This window comes from Callithrix jacchus, chromosome 3 (assembly GCF_049354715.1).
Source record: "Callithrix jacchus isolate 240 chromosome 3, calJac240_pri, whole genome shotgun sequence".
Classification (NCBI taxonomy): Eukaryota; Metazoa; Chordata; class Mammalia; order Primates; family Cebidae; genus Callithrix; species Callithrix jacchus.
Genome location: NC_133504.1, coordinates 108,440,362 through 108,464,680, shown reverse-complemented (window position 1 = coordinate 108,464,680; position 24,319 = coordinate 108,440,362). Strand labels below are relative to the sequence as shown.

The 24,319-nt window shown below is 36.6% G+C and overlaps 2 long non-coding RNA genes and 1 other non-coding gene across 4 annotated transcripts in view; 1 reads left to right on the top strand and 2 right to left on the bottom strand.

The window, feature by feature from the left end:
- Positions 1-426: 426 nt before the first annotated feature.
- On the bottom strand, positions 427-13,479 carry LOC103791947 (uncharacterized). Its single transcript, XR_618514.5, has 3 exons — positions 11,445-13,479; positions 10,485-10,628; positions 427-1,584 (listed from the first exon to the last, which is right to left on the bottom strand). It is a non-coding gene; the product is annotated as an uncharacterized LOC103791947 (long non-coding RNA).
- A 104-nt stretch (positions 13,480-13,583) lies between these two features.
- Positions 13,584-24,319, top strand: part of LOC108590846 (uncharacterized) — a 71,398-nt gene continuing 60,662 nt past the window's right edge. Inside the window, exons 1-3 of one of the 2 annotated variants that reach the window (XR_001910561.4) lie at positions 13,584-14,199; positions 17,206-17,322; positions 23,193-23,322. This is a non-coding gene — a long non-coding RNA (uncharacterized LOC108590846). The remainder of the gene's footprint in view (positions 14,200-17,205; positions 17,323-23,192; positions 23,323-24,319) is intronic. The other variant, XR_008480155.2, reaches the window with a different exon arrangement.
- LOC118152463 (U6 spliceosomal RNA) lies at positions 14,632-14,738 on the bottom strand. Its single transcript, XR_004741225.3, has one exon. It is a non-coding gene; the product is annotated as a U6 spliceosomal RNA (small nuclear RNA).

Here is a 24,319-nt window from a genome sequence, read left to right as displayed (position 1 = left end):
TTCTTCCCACATCCAACCAAATTAAATGAAGAATGTATGAGCAAGCTGAGCTTGGTTATAAACAAGAGAAATTTCTGACCTTACTAGTTGTGACTATAAAAAATAAAGCTGGCATACACCCAAAGCAGAAGCCACTTTCCTACCAAGTATTCAGTCTGCTATATACCCTGTAGCGTTAATCTGTTTTCTTTGTTTTCACAAATTCTCTCTGATATTTGCTTTATGCAATATTGACAGAGATTCTGGTCAGAGGAAAAGAAGTGTTGACATAGTTTTATACACATGTCAAGCATCATTTTGAAAAGATACTAACATACTTACATTATGGACATGAAAAAATATTTCCCTAAAATGCAATTAGAATATACTAAATATTTAATGCATTTGTATTAGTTATTGCTGCATAACAAATCACTCAAAATGAAGTGGGTGAAAATGCTAATAATTATTTATTATCTCACAGTTTCAGTGGGTCAAGCATTCAAAGACAGCACAGTTGGCAGGGTTTGTCTCTGTTTTATAAGGTCTGGGGCCTCAGCTGGAAGACTTGAAAGCCGAAGGGCTGAAATTGTCCAGGGTGTGACTTGAGCTGGAGGGTATACTTCCAAAATGGCTCTCTCACATGACTGACAAGTTGCTTGCTCTACAGGGCTGCTTGAGTGTCCTCATGACATGTCAGCTGCTTGTCTCCAGAGTGAATGATCCAAAAGCTTAAAGCAGAAGCTGAAATAATTTTTAGGAACTATTTAAGAAGTTTTATGCCATCACTTCTGAAGGATTTCACTTGTCACGTAGGTCAGGCTGATTCTGTGTGGGTGGAGACTACACAAGGATATTGTATTAGCTATTGCTGTGTTACAGATTACCTTGAAATTTAGCAGCTTAAAGCAACACATATTAATATTATCTTAGAGTTTCTGTTGCATCAGTAACCCAGGATCAGCTTAGCTGGTTGGTTCTGGTTTAGGATCTTGCATGCAGTTGCAGTCAGTCTGTCAGTTAGCGCTGTAGTCATCTGAAGTTCGGCTGGGGCTGAAGAACTCCTTCCAAGTTCTCTCATTTGCTAGTAGTGTTCAGTTCCTTGCCATAGGGGCCATTCATTCGGCTACTTAGGTTTCTTTATTACGTTACAGTTTGCTTTCTCCAGAATAAGCAATGTAAAAGACAGAAACAAAGAGCCCAAGATAGAAGCTACTATCTTTTATGACCTAATATTGGAAGTAACATACTGTATTAGTTTCCTATTGCTGCTGTGACAAAGAGCACTAACTTAGTGACTTAAACAGCATGAATATATCATCTTATACTTCTGAAGATCAGAAGTCCAGAATGGGTTTCACTGAGCTAAAATCAAGGTGTTGACAGAACTGTGTTCCTTTTACAGAATTCGGGAGAGAATTCAGAGGCTTCTTGCATTTTCGAGCTTCTAGAGGACATCTGCATTTTTTTGGCTTGTGGCTCCTTTCTCTGCCTTCAAAGCCATCAGCATAGCAATTTAAAATCTCTATGACTCTGACTTTATTTCATCTTTTAAGGATCCTTTGAATTACATTGTGCCTGTCCAGATAATCCAGGATAATCTCCCTAATAAAAAAAAAAACTTAATTTAGTCACATTAGAAAAATTCTTTTTGTCATGTAACATAATATTCAACATATTGACAGGCTTAGGATGTGGGGATTACGATATGGACATATTTGGGGAGCTATTATCCTTGCTACTACAAATAATATCACATTTTCCATATCCTATGGGTCACATAGGCCAACACTAGTATAATGCAGAAGGGGACTACACAAGAAAATACCAGGAGGTGGAGCTCACTGTGGCCATTTGGAGGCTGGCTACCATAATTTTTTTTTTTTTTTTTTTTGAGACAGGGTCTCCTTCTGTAGCCCAGGCTGGAGTGCAGTGGTGCAACCTCAGCTCACTGCAACCTCTGCCTCCAGGGTTCAAGTGATCCTCCTACCTCAGCCTCCCAAGTAGCTGGGGCTACAGGCACAAGCCACCACACCCAACTAATTTTTTCTATTTTTTGTGGAGATGGGGTTTTGCCATATTGCCCATGTGGGTCATATCACAATAGTTTTTGAATAATTGCTACATAACTTTGAAAAGTATTACTTATTGCTTTAAAATACAATATTGAAACTAAAATCTTATACAATTATTAACATTTGCTTTCACTAGATGGAGAATAATAATGATGATGATGATAAAATAACAATAGCTACCATTATTGAGTTCCTAATATGTTCTGGGCACTGTACTAAGCTCTTTATATAACATTTCTAATTTCGTAATATGAAAGATCAATGATTCTTAAAAATCATTTTACAGATGAAGATGTAAGTTCAGAGAAGCTAAATGAGTTGAATAAGTTTGCACAATAACAGTAGATACAGCAAGAGTTTGAATATAGTTTGGTCAAGTCATGGAATATGTGGTTTCCTATCCCATCATTAACTACCAATGATCTAATATAATGAATTCAATGCTCATAACCCAGTTTTCCACATAGTCATTACTCAACTACAGATTCTTTAACTGTGTGATTCTGAAAGAGTAGAGAATCACAGCTATTCATGTAATTTATTCTCACCTACAGATGGCACTTGTGCAAATAGAAGTTCAATACATGGAAGGTACCTCAATTTCTAAACTTATACCAATAATAATTGTCATATCAGAAAATTAAATCCTCATCCATTTAAACAGCTTTTCATTGTTATTGGCTATATTAAAGTAAAATAAAAGAAACAGTCTCATACTAATATTGTCCAAATAAATTCTGATGTAGTCATGTAAGCAACAACTGAGACAACATAAAAGAAGATTCTTTAGCTTTAGGCATATCTTCAATTTACCAAAGCTCTACAATGATCCATTTTGTAAAGTAGCAACATCCTATCTAAGGGCAAGGATAGGAATCCTCTATACTACCCTTTTTTTTGGCCTCTTCTATTTATATAGAATATAATACTCTATATTATATAGAGTCTATCTATGTAGTAGTCTATGTTGTAGACTCTGTATAAATAATATGTACTCTATGTAAATAATATATAGAAAAATGAGGTGAATGTTACTGAAAAGATTTTATATATATATATATATATATATATATATATATATATATATATGTATGTATTCAAGATGGTCAACTGAGAAAAATGAGGTGAATATTTGTTACTGAAAAGACTTTATATAAATAAAATTTTATATAGAGTCAGGGAGATTTAAAAATGCTGTGCTGATGGCATTCTCTATATATTATATATAAAATTTATATATAATCTCTATATAATCTACATATATAATATATATAATTATATACAATATATTATAATACATATATTATCTATATATTATATATATAGATAGAATGCCATCAGCATAGCATTTTTAAATCTCCCTGACTCTGTGTAAAATTTTATTTATATTAAGTCTTTTCAGTAACAAATATTCACCTTATTTTTCTCAGTTGATCATCTTGAATAGCTAATTGGGACAACACTCCTGGAGAGTTATTTTAATTTTAAATGGCCCTATTATATTCCTACACATAATCCCATATCTAAAGTAGTACCACATGGTTCCAGAAGATGTTCTTGGAGGTATCCTGAAGGGATTATTATAGAGAAAAATGGGCTCAGAGTTAACTTTTTTCACCATGGACACACAAATAAATAAAACTGATCTGCATCATAGTGGGAGAAATTAATGTTATGGGTAATTACGAAACAATGAAACAATGCGTCCTTTATTCCTGTGTTCCTGTGTAACTAAAAGAGGAAATCCTTTATCCATCAAATTTTAAATAAAATTTTATAGACAGTATCTCCTCTTTATTGCCTTGATTTTTGCTGATCCACTTAACAGATAATGTCTTTAAAGAATCTGTGTTTCACTTTGTCTAGTTTTTCTGGCTATTCATCACTTTCAGGCACAGATGATTTCATCTGTACATTTATTTATTCATACAGTCAAGAAATACAGAATGAAGACCTTCTACATATAAAGAGCTACTTTAGGTATTGCTGCAAGGTCAGGGCTTCAAAGATTAATTTGACATAACTCCCTTCACTTAGTGCTCCATGGCTAATTTGTGGCACGAATGCCATTATTGCCTTTCCCTTGTGGTATGGTGAGGTTGGACCACAAAACTCTTTCCAATGACTGCAAAATCCTTCTTAACATGCCACTCATAGCAGCTACTACTAAAATGAGGTTTGCAGAGGAAAAAATAGAAACATTCAGATAATTGCCACCTGATAGAGCTATAAGCACTACCATGTCTTTGAAGGGAAGAAAAGCCATAGTCCTCATGTTCATAGAAATTCTGTCTAAATGAGAGTTACAGTTCCAACTCTCAAAGAGGAAGGCTACTAGAGCTCCCAGTAAGATGAGCTACAAAATGCTCACATACAGGAGAAAGCCCTAAGAACAGTGAGAGAGACAAACAAATGCAAATGGTTAAAATGCTTTATTTGTCTTATACTCAACAGAAGAGATAAGGAAGGAAGTTAATAACTTATGGGTGCCTAGAATGTGCCAGGACTTTGCCATAGTTTTCACATATATTGTATTATTTAATTTTCTCAGTGACTGTGTGAGATAGGAATATCCCTCAAACAGGTTAGGTGGCTTTTCCTATCACACATTTGATAAGTGATGGGGGTTATATTTCAGAACCAATCTTGAGTAACTTCCAAAGCCTATCTCTTTGCACCACATTGAGTGGTCACACTAATCAGGTAAATTTTCTACTTTGAGAATTTGAGAAACCCAAGTTGGGTTGGAAAAACAAGATGCACATTGAGTTCAAATCCATTTTTCACGTGCTGGAGAAGCTAAGTTTCAGCATTAATGCTTTTTCAGTTCCATCCTCTATATAGAAATGGGTGTGCAAGATGTATCCAAGATTCACTGGTTTCTTTCCAGACCAAATTTACAGTATAAAGTATTCCAACTCTAAAATGTCTATGATGTACAGAATATCTAGTCTTTTACTAAAAAGAAGCACAATTTAAACTTCTTATTTGCTAAAGATAGCTACCTCTTGAAAGGTAGGGTAGTTTAACGTGATAAACTTAAGGGTACTGAAATCAGGCAAACTCTTCCTTAACCAATTCATAAGTATGGGACATTAGACAAATCATTTAATATATCTGGGGAAAAAAGAATAAGCTAAGCCTGATTTTTTTTTTCTTTCTATCTAGGAAGACATTTTCCTGTATCTTCTTTATTTGATACTGGGGAGGAAGGAAATTTGAGCTGACACCCAAGGGAAAAAAAAGAAAACAAAACATTTATTTACTCACCCCTTCATTTGATTATTCATTTAACAGATATTTATTGCAGATTGACATTATCCTAGACATATGTCTTAGATAATTAAAATGCATTTATGTACAAACCATAAAACCAGTATGCAATTGTTCATAGTAGCATTATGCATGATAGCCAGAGTGGAAACAACCCAAATGTCCACCGAATGGATGCATAAAGTGTGATATAGCCACGTATAATGGCTAACAATGTGTCAGCCGCCATGGTGTCTGCATGTGTTACCTCGTTAATTCCTATTGAAACGCCTTGGGAAAGGGCTTTTTATCCTCAGCTCATATATGAGAAAACAGAGACTCTGAAAGGATAAATGATTGTGGGCAGAAAAAATATTGGACTAGGGATCAAGAAACTTGGATTCTAGATCCATCTTTTTTACTAATCCACTATGAAACATGAGAAAACTTTACATTCTCTATAACAAGTTTTATGTTTCAGAGAAAAAGAGACCTGAAACATATAACCTTGAAGGCAACATAAGTCCCTTCTTCCTATTTGAGTGTTGAGTCCAACTCTTGCATTTGCCTTTTGACTTTGCTTTTTTTTCTTTCCTTACATTTAATTTATTAAATTCTTTTTCCTCCATTTTATTTTACTATTAATGCTATTGGATTAATTTAATCTAAGTTTAAAGTAGATATTTGAGTCAAAAAAATAAAAAAGGTCTCATTAGATTTGGACCAGAATGCAAATACAGTGTAGGCAGGAACATGTCTCATGTTTAGCCTCGGGTTCTCCTATAACATAACGTTCTTATTGCTGCTGCGGCTGCTAAATTTAGGGAGAACTATCTAATGAGAATTCCAAATGTATCTAGTTTAGGAAATGATTCTTTTTCTTATATAAATTATTGGGCTGACAATAGGAACCACAGGAAGAACTATTAATAGTATTTCAGAAACTGGTATTGAGAATAGTTGTATTTCAGATATTCATATATATATATTTTTTATATGTACATAATATATTTATATAATAGGTTGAGATTAATACCATAAAATTCATTCTTTAGAAGTGCATACTACCATGTTTTAGACATTCACAGAGCTGTGCAACCATCACTACTATCTATTAGCAATCACTCCCCATTCATCTTTCCTCAGCCTCTGGAAACCACTCAGTACTTTCAGTCTATAGATTTTCCTGGAACGAACTTTTCATATAGATGCAGTCATACATTATGTGGATTCTGGAATTGGCCTATTTCACTTGGTGTAATGTATTCAAAGTTCATCCATGCTGTAGCAGGTATCGGTACTGCATTCCTTTTTGTTGCTGAATAATATTCCATTGCATGGCTATATCATACTTCGTGGATCCATTTGGTGGATATTTGGGTTGTTTCCACTCTTGGCTATTATGAATAATGATACTATGAACAATTGTGTACAGGTTTTGTAGTGTATACATACATACATTTAAATGATCTCTGACATATACCTAGGAGTGAATTACTGGATCATAGGATAATTCCATGTTTAACTTTTTGAGGAACTGCTGAACTCTCTTCTGATGTGACCGTATCACTTTGAACCAGACCCCTTGGTAAGTATGATTATTAGAGTAAATAGATAATTTTAATTTCTAGAGTAACAACAAACATCTAGCAAGTTTATATACAAAAAAATCCATTTTCTAAAGTTCACTATTAATGAGCTGAAGAAACTGAGTTTTTGATCGTGTAAAACTGAAGCCACGCAGTAGACCCATGGCTACCAAAGTTCTTTCTTCCCCTGGGAGCAGAGGAAATATTAAAAATATCCAGTATGGCCTGGGTTCTGACCAATGGGAATGGATTCGCTGACTGATACAGAGCCCTTGACACTGAACACCAGGGCTGCTGGACTCATGTATGTATGTTTCAGCAGCTCATAAGCATTGTCAAGGAGTTGGCAGGCCTCTCCTTACATTTGATTTGTTTAAACTACAATGATCTTTTGTTCTAAGTGTGTAAGATTTGCAAAGAAAACCAACATTAGCAATCTACCTATTGGAGTTAGCCAATTCTAACTCCAAAAGGAGATATCTATTGGAGTTAGCACACATTCCATTGTCTTGAACAGTTCTAGCTCACATAAAATAATAATAATTTTAAAAGGTAATAATCTGTTAAAATGCATATAACCAGAAAGTCTAAAATTAAAATGAAGAAAATAACTCCAATCTTTATTAAGGGGAGGATGATGTGCTAACTAACTTTATCTTTTTTTTAATCTTCTGAATTTTATTTTTTATGAAACTTAATAATTAAGTCTCAGGACATTTGTTTTGGTGACATCACTCTTATTCCATTCCACAAATTACTAAACTATTAAATTTGTGTTGAATGTTATTATGCAAGAGTTTTCTCTTTTATATTTATATATACTACATTGCTCACATTATACTAAATTATGAATAAAACTGAATTCTGAAAAGAAGGAGAATTAAGGACATTATTTTACTTAATACATATTACATACTACACTAATGTTTTTATTGTGAAAACTGTTTCCATATTGGTGTACATCCAAATTTATCTTTTATGTTATCTGGTATAAAATTTTACTGATAATATACAAATAAATATACCTATATTTGAAAAAAATTATTTTGCTATCTTGAAGAAAGAGTCTTTCAATTATTTATAACCTACAATAAAATAAAAAATTCAGAAAATTAAGTACATAGAAATAAACATATGGCAAAATATCCTAAGCAGAATCAAAAGACAAATATTGAAAGAAGAACATATATAATTCATATTAGAGATGTGGTAATTTTCCTATCATATACAAAACTAGAAGTAGGTAAGAAAAAGACCAAAAAAAAATCTGACAGATAAATGGATAAAAAATTTAAAGAGCTCCTCCTGCCTCAGCCTCCCAAGTAACTGGTACTACAGGCGCACATCACCTTGCCTGACTAGCAAGCAGCTTGTGAGCATATAAAAATATGCTTAACTTCACTTACTCATAAAACGTATGCAAATTAAACCAAACTGATACCATTTTTTCATTTATTAGACTGTTTCATATCTGAATGTTTGATAACACAGTATGTATATTGTTACGGATGCCATGGAGAGCAACTTGGTGATTGTATCTAAACTACAAATGTAATCCTTTGATCCAGAGATTATACATCTAGTAATACGTTGTTCACAGACACTTGAACATGCTCTAAAAGACATATGCAAGATTATTCATTGCAGAATGTTTGTAAAAGCAAAAGATGGGGAATAACCTAAATGCCCATCAACAGAACACTGACTAAATAAATTATAGTAGCTTATATAATTCAACATTATGAAGCTTTAAAGAATACTCAAGCCATTTGAATGTTGAAAAGATCTCTAAGGTAAGGTGCAAAACACTGTGCATTGCATACTATCATTAATATAAAAGGGTGGAAATAAGAATATATGTTTGCATTTTCTTGTTTCTGTATAAAGAAATTTTGAAAGCTTATACAGATGGAGCACCCCAAATCACAAAATAGAGTATAAAATCCAAAACACTTCTGGTCCTAAGCACTTTGGACAAGAGATACTCAACATGTACAGTAAACTATTTACAGAAGAGGAAAATTGAGTGGATAAGGGCAAGGATGGAAAGGAGAATATTTACTGTTTATTTAGCATGATGTTATTTGAAAAATATACGTACGTACCAAGTGTTAATTCAGGGTCTTCTTATTTCCTAAATTTAGTGTACTGCAAATGTAATTCTTTCATTGCATCTGCTAGATTCCACGGAATCAAGTGAGCCAAGGAAAAGAGTACAGATACCCAGCAAGTGAAATACAAGATAACTAGAGGAACTACAATGGAAAATATCACTGTTTCTCAACTCTGCTTCACAGATCATTTTCTGAGTTTAGCAGCAGACAGAACCTCTAATTTTAAAATCCACAGGCTTAAAAAATCAAACGGAATCCATAGGGGCTTACCAATTTTGACAGTCCAAGAAGCTAGAAGATGCCAGGGTAGTGTGTATCATGGTAGTGTTTGTGATGTTTGAGGGACACGATCATACCTTACATTTAAAATGTCATGAAGAATTGGAATTAAACTCTTACCTCATGCCTTCAGGCCTGAGTCTTTTTCTCTTGCCATGCTTATTATGAAACTCATGTATAATATAGTTGAGGAGAATTTTAAAAAATAACCCTAGAAACAGTAAAATTGCTTCCTTTTATAACAGAACATACATAACAAAAAATGGGGACAAAAAAATCAGCTTTCGTTACTTTCAGAATCTTAGTGACAAATTCTGGAATGATGCAGTAACAAAAAATACATACTTTCGATCTCCTACTGCTGCCTTTGTCTTATTTAGAAATTCTTCAATATAACAAGTCCACTATCAAACAGATGGTTTCAAACTGCAATTATTTTGTCCCCGTGTGCTTGAGGTTTGGATAGGAATGATTTTTTCACAGCTACAGAGCACAACATGAATGAACAGAGGCTTTCATTTACTGGCAATAGACAGCAAGAGTGGAAATCTCTATTGCACATATTTCAATGTTGTAATATAAAACAGTATTTCTTTTTATCAGCAAGAGGTTTATAAATGTTGACAGCACCCCAAAACAAACAGCCTGGTTTATAACAACATATTTGGTGGTGTTTTCAATTTGTAATATTCAGTGCCAGGCTTAAAGTATTATGCTCATGTTTCAAGTAAACTGCTTAATTGAAGTTTAAACAAGGGTCTCCAGAGCTTTAATAGCAACGCATTTCATTCAAAAGCAAGGTTATGGACTTTTAAAAAATTAATTAATTATGACTACCTTATGCCAAGTAAAGTACTGTATATAAAATCTTGCCTGATATCATAGCTCTTGCATTCTGAAAACCATGACCTAAAATCATATGTCATAAACCATATTTTATATTTACTTCCTCATTTATTTAATTAACAACAGATAGCCCTAGGTTTGAACTCAAGTTCTGACACTTAAAAGCTACTTGACTTCTCTGAGTCTCAGTTTCTTGGGCCATAAAATAAGGACAACATCACTTAGCTTGTGGAGTTTATGTGGAATTTAATAGAGAACATATGAAATGCCACACATAGATACTGACAGATCCCACTTGTGATTTCTCCTGTTATTTCTGTGGCATACTCACATTCAGTAAACATACTCACCCAGACATTATTAGAAGTCAACCGATTTGGCAAAGAAAAGAGGGGAAGCACACATTCCTAAATGGAGTAAAAAGCATTTACTCAGGCTGGGCACGGAGCCCAGGAGTTTGAGACCAGCCTGGGCAACATGGTGAAGTCCTGGCTCTGAAAAAAAAAAAAAGAGAGAACCTTTACTTCAGCTTCCGCATTTTCCGTACAAACCAAGGCTAACAGGAAAAGAGTTAGTGCTTAGTATTTAAACAGAAAAGTCTTTGGTAATCATGGCTCTTGGTGTCTTTGAAATATTCATATAAATACCAATAATATCTACAAAGAAACTGAGTTCCCAACAGTATTTTATGTCACACTTGAATCTGACAGTCTTGTTCAACCAACAGTGAAATACTGCCAATTCATATTTATTTACTTATTTTTAGAAACAGGATCTTGCTCTGTTACCCAGGCTGGAGTGTGGTGGCATGGTAACAGCTCACTGCAATCTCAGACTCCTGGGCTCAAGCAATTCTCCCATCTCAGTATCCTGAGTAGGTGGGACCACAGGCAGGTACCACCAGTCCTGGCTAATTTTTTTATTTTTTTGCAGAGTTAGGGTCTTGCTATGTCACTCATGCTGGTCTCAAACTCCTCCTGTTCTCAGGCTATCCTCCCACCTTGGCCTTCCAAATTTCTGGAAGAACAAGTGGGAGCCACCACACCCAGCCCTATTTAATATATCTTAATGTCTTTCCTCAGAGAGGAGGTATTACTGTGTGAGGAAAGGACACATCTTACCACTGAAATTCTCTCCTTTTTAATAGTCCTGTTATTTAAGTGAATTATACTTGAGGCAGAATCAACATGTTCTGCAGTTTTGAAATCAGTATACTCAAATCTTCCTCCCTCACATGGTACCTGGGTGACACTATAAGCAAGAGACAGTCTTTGGGCCACAGTTCTTCATCAGTAAAATGGACTACCTACCTCATGGTGTTGTGAGGATTCAGTGAGATGATATACGTGAAAGTTTCATCTCCTTGACTTTAATACAGAAGTTATCCAAGGAAGGGAGCTCTTACTATCCTTAAGTATTTCAGACATTAGTTAGTCTAAGTTTCCAGCTGACGGGTATTGTTTCCAAATACTTTAGCTCCAGACTAGAGCAAAAAGGTCATTTGGTGACTATGGTGTGCCAGTTTTGAAGGGTGAAGGAGAGATGCTTTTAAGATAAAAATTAGAAGAGCAGGATAAATTATCCAGTTTGTAGATAAGTGCTCTTGATAGGAACAACACAACAAAAGGGTGCTTATCTCTGGCTTATCTAAACAGACAAGCCGGTTTCCAGACCCTCCCAAGGTCAAGTTCAGAAAGTCAGCAGTGGGAGGCTGAGGTTGGAAGCCTCTTGTGAACATTAAGAATAAATCGAGTGCTCTCACCTTTCTGAAAGCAGGGAAAGTACAAGAGGCCTTTGTTAATGAGACAGGAAAATCATAGCCTGAAAATGCTGACAATGACATTTCAAAAGTCTCAATTCCTTAGTAATAGGCAAGAACATGTGAAGAAGGCGAAAAAAAAATTCTCTGAAGTTTAAAAAAGAAGAAAATGATCAAGTATCTGTGATATGTGAGAACGTTATCTTGCAAGGTTACTTCAGTTCATGTTTCCTAAATGGGGACACCTCTGCAGAGGGAACACGAGGCTTTTCTTATGAGGCACTTTGCTGGTAATTTGTGACTCTGACAAATGCCATCTGATTGACAGCCTGCCCATCCCCCTTCAGGCAGTCAGAGACGTAATGAAGACACCGAGTCCTCCAAGTCTAAGTTCACTTAAAAAATGCAGAGGGGGTAGGGCGCCGTGGCTCACGCATGTAATCTCAGCACTTTGGGAGGCCAAGGCGGGTGGATAACGTGAGGTCAGGAGTTCAAGACCAGCCTGACCATATGGTGAAATCCCATCTCTAATAAAAATACAAAAATTAGCCGGCAATGGTGGTGGGCGCCTGTAATTCCAGCTACTCAGGAGGCTGAGGCAGGAGAATCGCTTGAACCCGGGAGGCAGAGGATGAAGTAAGCGGACATAGCGCCACTGCACTCCAGCCTGGGTGACAGCACGAGACTTCGTCTCAAAAAGAAAAGAAAAGAGGGCCAGGCGCGGTGGCTCAAGCCTGTAATCCCAGCACTTTGGGAGGCCGAGGCGGGTGGATCACGAGGTCAAGAGATTGAGACCATCCTGGTCAACATGGTGAAACCCCGTCTCTACTAAAAATACAAAAAATTAGCTGGGCATGGTGGCGCGCGCCTGTAATCCCAGCTACTCAGGAGGCTGAGACAGGAGAATTGCCTGAACCCAGGAGGCAGAGGTAGCGGTGAGCCGAGATCGCGCCATTGCACTCCAGCCTGGGTAACGAGAGCGAAACTCCGTCTCAAAAAAAAAGAAAAAGAAAAGAAAAGAAAAGACAATGCCAAAGGGAACTGAACCTCTCACGCTCTCCAACTCTGCTGTCTGGTTGCCATGGGAGGCCCTGGGGAGAAATGGCCACTGAGGCCCGTCTGGCTTGTGGGAGACACTCAGGGGGACCAGCCAGCCTTCCAGGTACATTCTGAACACAGAAGCAGATAGGATCTTCATTTTCTTCAGCCTCAGAGAGAGATCTGACGCCCTTGATCCTCTCTGTCCTCTTCTTCCTGAGCAATCACGCCTTCATTTCTTTCTTTTTCCATCCGTTACAGGTAGTTAGCCAAGCATGAAAGCGGCAGAAGAGGGCTCTTCTCCCACCCACCAGGAATGTCAGGCAATCATTGGTGATGATTTCACAGTTATCACATTGCCTCTCTAAAAATGATAACTCAGCAGCCGGTGCCAGGGAGAGACAAGCTCCTGATGGTCCACAGCTGTTACATTAAAGTGTTAATTGAATGCAGGTGCCAGGGAGAAGCAAAAAAGGCTTCCAATAAAATCTCAGATATTGGGCGAGCGAGCCCAGACATGCCCATTAAGAGACAAAATGGAGGAGTACGACCTTCCGGGGCCTCAGAAAGTCTCGGATGGGCATGCGTACAACTTCCTAAACACACTGGCCACCTCGCTTCCCAAGCTAAGGAGGGCGCCGCGCATGCGGGCAGTCCACCCTAAGGGAAGAATCATGGGAAAGACGTGCAAAACGCCAGGAGTGGGCCAACCGGGGAAGTCCTAGGATCAAGGTTAAACATCGCACTTGACCTTCACAGTGCCCACTTTGATTTCTTCCAAGTGAACTTTCCTTTCTTTACTGCTCTAAAGCTTTTTAATACACTTCTACTCTTGCTCTGAAACTTGCCTTGGTCTTTTTTCTGCCTTATGCCCCTCAGTCAAGTTCTTTTGAGGAGGCAAGAACTGACGTTGCTGCAGTCCGGTATAGATTCGCCTGCGGCAACTCAGATACTTTCCACCCCTAACACGTCTATCTTTCCACAAAACCTCTGGAATCCTTAATAACTACATCTCTTTCCCTGAGAAATTTCTCCTGTTTATACACCTTCCTGCTTTCCCAACCTCAGTCCTTCTCTCTGGGATCTGAATTCTAAATAAATTGACTGTCAGTTTAATGTCTGAGAATTCAGATAGTGCAATACTACCTAGGCACAAACTCTGCCTTTCCAAGCTGTAATTTTAAACTCCATTATTGCATTCATAACAAAGCAAGCTGCACGGGAAGGAGCACCGGTCTGCATTCTGACATCTTAAGAAAGAAGATTAGGTAAGTGATCAGGTAGTTGAGCTGGGAGACTTACCTGCCTTTGCACAGTTATCATAGATTTGCTGCCATTATATGCTATCTCCGTTTACTGCTGAAGGATTAGAAACATCTCCACGGAGAGAAAAGGAGCAGGTGGCTTCCCATACCCACTCTTCCCATCTAGGCAACAACCCTGGGTCAAGGTACAGAAGAACATGGCAGATGGCCCAGACAGGATTTGAAGCAGGGTGCCAACAAGCTCAGAATCACAAAGGATACACGGAGAAAGTAGAGATCAAGAGGTATACTGAGAATTGCACAGAAACAAACTTGGGCCACACAATAAATGGGAAAAAGGGAAATTGTCTTAAGTTAAAAGTGCTTTTCTTCTTTTGGTTGAATTAAATATCACAAAAAGCGTGGAGGATTTATTAATATATGCCTTTTTTTTTTTAAAATATGGAACGCTTCACGAATTTGTGTGTCATCCTTGCGCAGGGGCCATGCTAATCTTCTCTGTATCGTTCCAATTTTAGTATATGTGCTGCTGAAGCGAGCACAATATATGCCTTTGTTTAAGGAGACCATTTTTTTTCCCGATAAAACAATGTCTTTAAAGAGGACTAAGACTACAAATGAATGTTTTTAAAGAAATGCAGGAAGATAAATTAGCAAGCAGGAAACAATGTAAACAAGTATTTGTGTCCAATCATTGAAAGTGTTTCAATAAGCATGGATAAAGTGGCCTTTAAGCAATCCTAATACAGCTGAAAAAGGCAATTTCAGCAAAGAGAGATTTGCCTATCTCTACAGGGGATAACAAAAGTGTCTTAGAAATAGATACACTTGCACCCACTCATAGTATAAATTGCTATGAATTGAGATGCAGCATTCTGAAGAAAGTGGCATGGAATTTTGGCACAGAGCTTGAGTGGAGAGAGGTTCTGGCCTTGCATCTCTGTGATTTTGAGAGTTTTTTTGACCCCTCTGGGCCATCAGTAAAAGAAGGGGCTGGGGCTTAGATCATCTCAAGGTCTCACCTATTCTAGAATTATTTATTTGTCAAGGTATATTAAGAAAGCATCATAAAAGTATAATTAGCTTAAAATTTGGGCATTTGTCTTGTTATTTCATACCTTATGAAGGGATTGCTTGGCCCTTTTCCTGAAAAACTCTTTAGTGGAGCTGTTACATTGTGAGCTTTGGACAGAGCTAGATCTGGAATAGATGTCAACTCTGTCACGTAATGGCAGTGTGACTATGAACAAGGGATATGGGTGGGCTCTTTGAATCTGTGAGGAGGATCAGTGAAATGCAGTATTTGCCTCATGGGTGATAGGAATGAAATGACATCTATCAAATACAGAGCTTCGTGTAGCATTAGGCCTTCAGTGAACATATGATAAATGATCTATTGTAAACTATATGTTGTACCTGTAACATGCAAAGTACATGAAAGAGTCAGCATGGGTACCAGCTCTGGAACCAGACTTCTTGGGTTCAAACTCTCCTCTGGCATTTCTTAGCTATGTGGCCTTAGGAAGATTACTTTTCCTCATTGTAAAATAGGAATTATAATAATAGTATTGACCAAATTTGGTTGTTGTGAGGTATGAATGAGTTAATAATAAAATTGTTAGAACTGTGCCTAGGCAGGTGGTATTAAAGAAAATGCTCAGATCATCTTTTAATTATAGGCCAATGGCCAGAATATACTTAAACAACAACAAAAAAGTTTTTTCAAATTAGCAGCTTAAAATGTAATTACTTTTACTTAATTTAAGGTACTTCCTGCTCAAAACTTTCTCTTTTTTGTTTTTTATTTTTTTTTCCGTTTGTTTTAGAGACAGATGTTGCTGTGTCACCTAGACTGGAGTGTAGTGGCACAATCACAGCTCCTTGCAGCCTCAAAATCCTGAGGCTCAAGCAATTCTCTTGCCTCAGCCTCCTAAGTAGCTGGGACTACAGGCATGCATCACCAAGACTGGCTAATTTTTCAATTTTTTTTTAGAAACAGGGTCCCCTATGTTGCCATAGCTGGTCTTGAACTCCTGGCCTTAACTGATCTTCCTGCTTTGGCCTCCCATAGTGCTAGAATTACAGGCATGAGTCACTGTGCCTGGCCTCAAAACTTAAACAAGTATTTGTCTTCTAGTGGACAACCTGAATGTCATCAGGATTGGAGGTAGGAGCCATGGTGACTCCTTAGGAAATTCTTCCTTTAATTTAGGCAGAACTGGCTGTAAACTCCTGGCTGGCAAATGTTTTCTCTGATTAGTATGCATCCTTTCCAGAATGACATTAGAAACTGTAAGATGAAATTAGCTGCTTTTGTGTTACTAAAATAATAGGTAAAATACTACATGCAATGAATTTTGTGACATTTCACATTTAGACTTAGCTCAGGGCATTTAAAATGAAGCTCTGACCTTTTCTTCTTGCATCTTAGAGATGCTCTTGATTTTCCATTTATTTGAAAATGGGCATGACTCATACAAGTCAACAAAACTCTATGCCTCATTCTCTGATCCTGCTTTATGGCTGAGTTAGAACAGTAATTTAGTTCTCGTTGGTGTGGTATGAGGCTTTTGGTGAAGAACCCTGAGTTCAAGTATTAGTGAGAGAAAAGATTAGTGAAATAAAAGATATTTCATAGATGTGATTTCAGGTAGATGGAGATTCATAATATTGATTAAAAAGTCAACTGTCTTCTGTGATATCTTGATGAACTCGTCTAAAATTGTAGAGAGCAATATCAGACTTGTACAACTATATTCCAGTCAATAGGCACTGAAATGATGAAGTATCATTTTTTGATTATAGGCATATCTTCAAAATTATAGGAATATTTTTATGCCCCAAGAAGCAGATTTTTAAAATTCCAATGGTAATAAATGTGTGAAAATTCATTTTGCTGATGTTTCCTCTCACTGTGTTTTCAGGAGAGAAAATGTTCATCATAATGAGCTACTTTGATTTCAAAAGTCCCTTTTGGCTATAAAATTCTGACTCTTTTTTTTTTTTCAGACAGAATCTGTCCCTAAGGCTGGAGTGTAGTGGCCCCATCACTGCTCACTGCAGCCTCGATCGCCCCAGGCTTAAGTGATCCTTCCACCTCAGGCTCCCAAGCAGCTGAGACCACAGGTATATGCCACCATCCCTGGCTAATGACTGATTTTTTGAACATCCACATTGCATACGGCACTTTCATTAATGTTGGCTATTATACCAAATGCTGAAACAGGCTCCAGAACCTCCCAGGGAATCTTCCTCCACCCAAGAACATATGCTCTCTCCAGTTACTGTAGTATTCTGCAAGTGACCAATTGTGACTTCAGGGATAATTGACTCGACTGTTATGATTTTTTTGAAATATTCACCACCAATCTTTTTAATATTCACACTTCTTGGGAGAGCCTCTTTTGCTGAATCCTTTTCTTGGAACTACTTTATTATGAAGATCTGAAAATTCAGAGAGGTCTTGACATCATTAAAACATCAGAGGCAGGAAGTACCTTATGGTTATTTTAAGAAATATGAGCACAGTGTTTGGCATTCAGTGGGTGTTCACTGAATAGTATTTGAATCAATAAATTTAAGTTTTACAGACCTAGGAATGAATATAGGGGTAAGGAGGAAAAGTCCTGGAATAGGTCAAAGGTGCCATTTGTGATACTGAAGGAGGAGTGTTCACAATTAATGGTTGCCGTGAAAGAGGCTCTTCAGATTGGGCACATTTCAATGAAGAGGCTGTAACCTCTATTTCTGCCTAAGTAGACAAAACACGTCAAAGAAAATGAAAGATGCTACTTTTGCTTTAAAAATAAGTAGAAGATTTTCATGTTAATTTTGTAATCTTTTATATACAAGTCTTTGGACTCAATATTTTTGAAATGGCACATAAATCTGTTTTATCTTTAGAGAACATCTTGGTTTTTCAATCATTTAAAATGCCATGATATGCTTTCTGGGACTCAAGGCATGGTGATCATATGTTAATGTCTGCTCAATAAAGCCTGGAATTCTATATATACTTTTTATTTCTATTGATCAGCCATCTGAGTGAAAAAGAAGCAAGTGTGAAAATAAATTCCAGTATTGCTTTCCTAGGCTCCCACTCTTGTGCCCTATCTGTAATGCTGCCATTTGGACTCAGTGTGGTCTAGTGAAGAACGGAGGAGCTTCCCAGTAGGGACATAATATTTAGAATTCTAGCTCAGCCATTTTCTAGCAGGCCTTCTGCATGCTACTTAACCATCTCAGGCCTCCATTTCTGTCTTTGTAAAATGGGAATAATATTTGTATCATAGGGTATTACACACATTGCCTAACATATTGTAGATTTTTTAAAAAACTTTTTATTTTGAATTAATTTTAGGCTTACAGAAAAGTTGCAAAAGAAGTACGGAGAGTTCTATGTGAGGAGACTTTTATTTTAAAACCAGTGTTAATTTCCTCCTGTTCCTATCAATGTAAATTTAATCTTTGTGTTTCTACTTCAAAAGCAAAGCTGGAGCTTCAAATTTCTCCTTCCCCTTGATTTGGCTTCCTCAGCACATCTCTGTCTCCCTCTCTTTCTTTTTAAATAGATTTACTTTTTTCGAGATGTTTTAGGTTCACAAATTGAGCAGAAAGTATAGAGATTTCCCATATAACTCCTGCACCCACACATGAAAAGCCTCCCCAACTATCAACATCCCACACCAGAGTGGTACATTTGTTGTAGCCATTGAACCTACAATGACACATCATTATCACCCAGAGTCCATAATTTACTTTTTTTTTTTTTTTTTTTTTAAAGACAGAGTCTTGCTCTGTCACTCAGGATGGAGTACAGTGTTGCCATCACAGCTCACTGCAGCCTCGACCTCCTGGGCTCAATTGATCCTCCCACCTTAGCCTCCTGAGTAGCTGGGATTACAGATACACACCACCATGCCTCACTAATTTTTGTATTTTTTGTAGAGATGGGGCTTGGTCATGTTATCCAGGCTGGTCTTGAACTCCTAGGCTCAAGTGATCTACCACCTTCCGAAATCCTGGGATTATAGACATGAGCCACCATGCTGGGTCTATAGTTCACTCTTGGTGTTGTGCATTTTATGACTGTTGACAATGTAAAATGACATACACCAAGCATTTTAGTACCTTAAAAAATGTTTCATTTTTCATTGTCCTAAAAATCCTCTGTGCTCTGCCTGTACATCCTTCTCTCCCCAGTAACCCCTGTCAACCACTAACCTTTTTATTAACTCCATAGTTTTGCCTTTTCCATAGTGTTATAGAGCTGCAGTCACACAGTATATAACCTTTTCAGATTGGCACTTAATCGTGTGCATTTAAATTTCCTCTGTGTTTTTTTTCAGGGTTTATCATGGCTTTCCATTTCTTTTTAGCACTGAATAATATTCCATTGTATAGAATGCAGCATGGTTAATCCATTTACCTATTAAAGGGCATTTTGGCAGCTCCCAGGTTTTAGCAATTATGAATAAAGCTGCCATAAATATCCATGTGCAGATTTTGGTGAGGACATAAATTTTCAACTCGTTTGGGCAAAAAACCAAGGTCATGATTGCTGGATTGTAAGAATATGTGTGGTTTTATTAAAAAAACCTGTTAACCTGTGTGGCAAAGTAGCCGTACCATTTTGCATTCCCACCAGCAATTAAGGACAGTTCCTCTTATTCCACATCCTCTCCAAAATTTGGTATTGTTAGTGTTTTGGATTTTTGCCATTCTAATAGGTATGTAGTGGTATCTCATGTTTCAAACTTGTTTTTTAGTGCTCGAACTCTTGAATAGTCAAAATTTTTTCTTTAGGAAACCTCTGGGCTCTTACATAAATCAATAGGTCAAACTCATAAATCAGGGGAGATTGGAGTCTCACTTTAGTTAATACACTGGTGATCTAAGGATAGTACTGGATGATATTTATTTGGGCAGTGCTGAAGTATTAAATTAAGGGTATTGCCATCCCAGAAACTGTATAGCCATGGTAAGCAAGAGCTTTGAATCTTTACTCCTCCCTTTACAAATAGTGCAATGGACAAGTGTATCAAATTCTCTAAGCTAGTTCTTCATTTAAAAATTAAAATAATAATACATACTTCATGAAGTAATATATATATATATAAGTTTATGATTTTAAACTCAGGGTAGTATAACCAATGTATTTTTGATGTTTTTTATTAGTGACAAATTATGAAAATTTTGTTAGAAGTTTTAGTATGGAATATAGTTTTTTTTCTTTTGCAGGTCAGTTTTACAGGAAGTAATATACTTCTTGAATGTGTTGGGTTACTTTCCACAATGGCCTGAAATATTAGAAATTTAATCTCAAACCTCTGTAGTAGCAATTTCAGCTAAAAGTGGGCCAGAGTAAGGATAAAACTGAATGGTTGGCTATCACAAGATAAAGCAATCTTGAAGACAGCAGATTTGGCCACAGCCCAAAAATACAGTCCAGGTGCTAAGTCCAGTAGCTGGAAAGTGAGTTTAAAATTTTCGACAACATTGTACAGATGGTACAATTTGGAAAAAGTCAGCATAATCCAATTAACTTATGCTAACATTATGATGAAATATTTTCTCAATTTTATTTTCTCTTAACTTACAGATGTTTCCTCAGCTTTTTTGAGGTATAATTCAGAAATAAAAATTGTACATATTTCTGGTAGACACGTTTTGATACATATATACATTGTGAAATGAATGCTACAATTGAGCTAATTAACATATCCATCACCATCATCTCACATAGTTATTCTTTTTTTGTGTAAATTTAAAACCTCCTGTCTTAGCAGTTTCCAAGGACACAGTACATTTTATTAGCTGTAGTCACCATGCTGTGCAATAGATGTCCAGAATTTATTAATACTGAGACTTGTATCCGTTAAATAACATCTTCCCATCCATCCCCTTACCTTCAGGCCCTGGTAACAATCATTCTACTCTCTGCTTCTTTGAATTCAGCTTTTTCAAGAGTCCACATATAAGTGAGACCATAAAGTGTTTGACTTTCTCTGTCTGGCTTAGTTCACTTAATGTAATGTCCAGTTTTATCCAGGGTTGTTGCAAATGACAGGATTTCATTTTTTTCTGAGGCAGAATAATATTTCATTGTATATATGAGCCACACTTTCCTCGTTTATTCATCCCTTGATGGACACTTAGGTTGATTCCATATCTTGGCTATTGTGACAAAGGCTGCAATGACAACATGCTAGTGACAGCTATGCTTTTAATATACTGATTTCATTCCCTTTAGATATTTATGCAGAAGCTGGAATTGCTAGATCCCATGGGATTTTTAATTTTAATTTTTGGGGGAACTTCATACTATTTTCCATGATGATTGTACTAATTTACAGTCCTACCAACAGTGCTCAAGGGTTCTTTTCTCTACATCTTCTTATCTTTCATCTTTTTGATAATAGCTATTCTTACAAGTGTGAGATGATATCGCATTGTGATTTGAATATGCATTTCCCCGATGATTAGTGTTCCTGAACGTTTGCTTTTTTTTTTTTTTTTTTTTTGAGACAGAGTCTTGCTCTGTCGCCAGGCGCCAGGCGCCAGGCTGTAGTGCAGTGGCGTGATCTCAGCTCACTGCAATCTCCACCTCCCGGGTTCAAGCAATTCTGCCTCAGCCTCCCCAGTAACTGGGACTACAGGCGTGCACCACCACGCCCAGCTAATTTTTGTATTTTCGGTAGAGAAGGTGTTTCACCATGTTGGCCAGGATGGTCTTGATCTCTTGACCTCGTGATCTGCCCACCTTGGCCTCCCAAAGTGCTGGGATTACAGGCGTGGGCCACTGCACCCAGCTGAACATTTGTTTTATATACCTCCTAGCCATTTCTATATCTTCCTTTGAGCAATGTATGTTCAGGTTCTTTGCTTAATTCTAAATAGGATTTTTTTTTTCTTGCTAGTGAGTCTTTTTTTTTTTTTTTTAATGTATGTTGGACAGTATCTCCTTATCAGATATGCAGTGTACAAATAATTTCTCCCATTCTGCATGTTGATCACCCTGTTGATTGCTTCCTTTGCTTTGCAGAAGCTTTTTAGTTTAATGAAATTCCATTTGCCATTTGCCTATTTTTGCTTTTGTTGTCTGTGCAGTTGGGGTTATAGCCAAGAATCATTGCCTAGACCAATGTCAAGAAGGCTTTTCCCTATGTTTTTATCTAGTAGTTTTACAGTTTCAGGCCTTATATTTAAATCTTTTCTTTATTTTGAGTTGATTGTTTAATATGGTGTGAGATAAGGGTCCAATTTCATTCTTCTGTATGTGGATATTTATTTTTCCCAACACTATATATTGGAGACCATCCTTTCCCCATCATGTTCTTGGTATCCTTGTTGAAGATCAATTGGCCATAAACACATGGGTTTATTTCCTGACTCTATTCTATCTTCTTCAGACTTCTCCATATATTCTTAAAAGGTCATATAATATAAAGTTTAAAATTTTTTAGTGTCATTTTCATCTCTATATTAAAACAAAAAATACAGAATCTCATGCAATGGAGAAAACAAAGATAGTTTGATTTTGGTGGATGAAGAGATTCCGTTCCAAATTTTTTCTTCTGGAGGAAAGGAAGAAACTAACATTTACTGGCTTTTACTATATATAGACTTTCTCTTCCGTAACAGAGTAATTTGTTTCTGAAAAGCCTTTCTTAGAATAAAACCTAACTTGAAATTTCAATTACTATTAAAATATTTCTGTAAATTTTTAATGCACATCTGACTCCCCAAACAAAAAGCAGTTATATTAAAAATATTACGTTCTATTAAAATGGAAAGCACCCCCAGGGGAAGGTGAGGCAACTTTAACATTTGCAACTAGGCTGTTCTTAACCCAGCACTGAAGGGAAAATGGGAAAAGTTTTATTTTTTTCCCCCCAAAGCCTAGGCCATCAGCCTCAACAGCTGAAATCCAGAAGAGATCCTACTGGAATGGTCACCTCCCTTTATCTTTTCTTTTCATTTCTGTATTCCCTCAGTGCCTTTTATTGTCTAAACTTACCCAGAAGCAAGTTGAGAAGGAAGCTTGGGAAAACGTTACCAGGGTTTAGCTTCCTATGGTACAGAAAAGAGCTGAGAGAGAAGGCAAATTGATCTGAGAGCAAATAGGTAAGTAACTGGCACAATCATAGAGCAAAGTAGTGTCCCAGCTGAAACACAGAAGATAGAAAATAGTTCTAAATGCAAAGATAATGCTTAGTAAGCTACAGTAGGAGTATTCAGTGTAACACTTCATATAGCAGAATTCTTATAGCCTGTTGGGATTTATTTTTTGGTACTTTACTGCATTAGATATTGAATTAATTACTTTACATGTGCTAATTCTTTTAACCCTCTATGAGGGGTTGTTAGGTGCTACTATTCATTTAAAACAGAAAAAATAAGGCTTAACAAGATAAAGTAATTTTCCCAAAATTATTCAGTTAATTAAGCAACAGAACTGAGATTTGAACCAAGCTTCTACAGACTGTCATGCTCTTTCCATTACATCATGATATAAAAATAAACTACCTCTAAATAAGTGAAATATACTTAGCAATATAAATATGTATACTCAGAAGTTTGAGCTACATCAACTAAAATTTATAATTTACTTAATCAAATGAGATAAAACTAATATGAATCCAGACTATTTGGTCTCAGATTTATGTTTTATCAATTTTTTACTGAAATCATTTAGGGAGCTTGTAATTAATTTATATTTCTAGGTCTCACTTCAGACATACTAAGATTCTCTGGGAGCACTGCCTGGGATCTGCATTTGAATAAGGTCCTCAGTGGATTTTTAAGCACCTTAACATTTAATACTCTCCATACTATCTCTGTATTTGGTCATGCTAACTATACTAACAAGGATTATTTTAAAGCTTTCCTTTAAAAAGAAAAAAAGAAAAATCAAAATAAACAAACAAACAAAACACCCAAGAATCAAACAATCTACTCTCTGCTTATGGAGCCTGAAATCAAAGATGATGAGACTATTCAGGTTGGGAGTACAATTGACTGTTGAACAACATGGCTTTGAACTGTATGGTCCACTTCTATACAGACCTTTTTTAATAAATCTCCCTGATTCTCCTGCCTTGCCTTCTATCACCTTTATCTG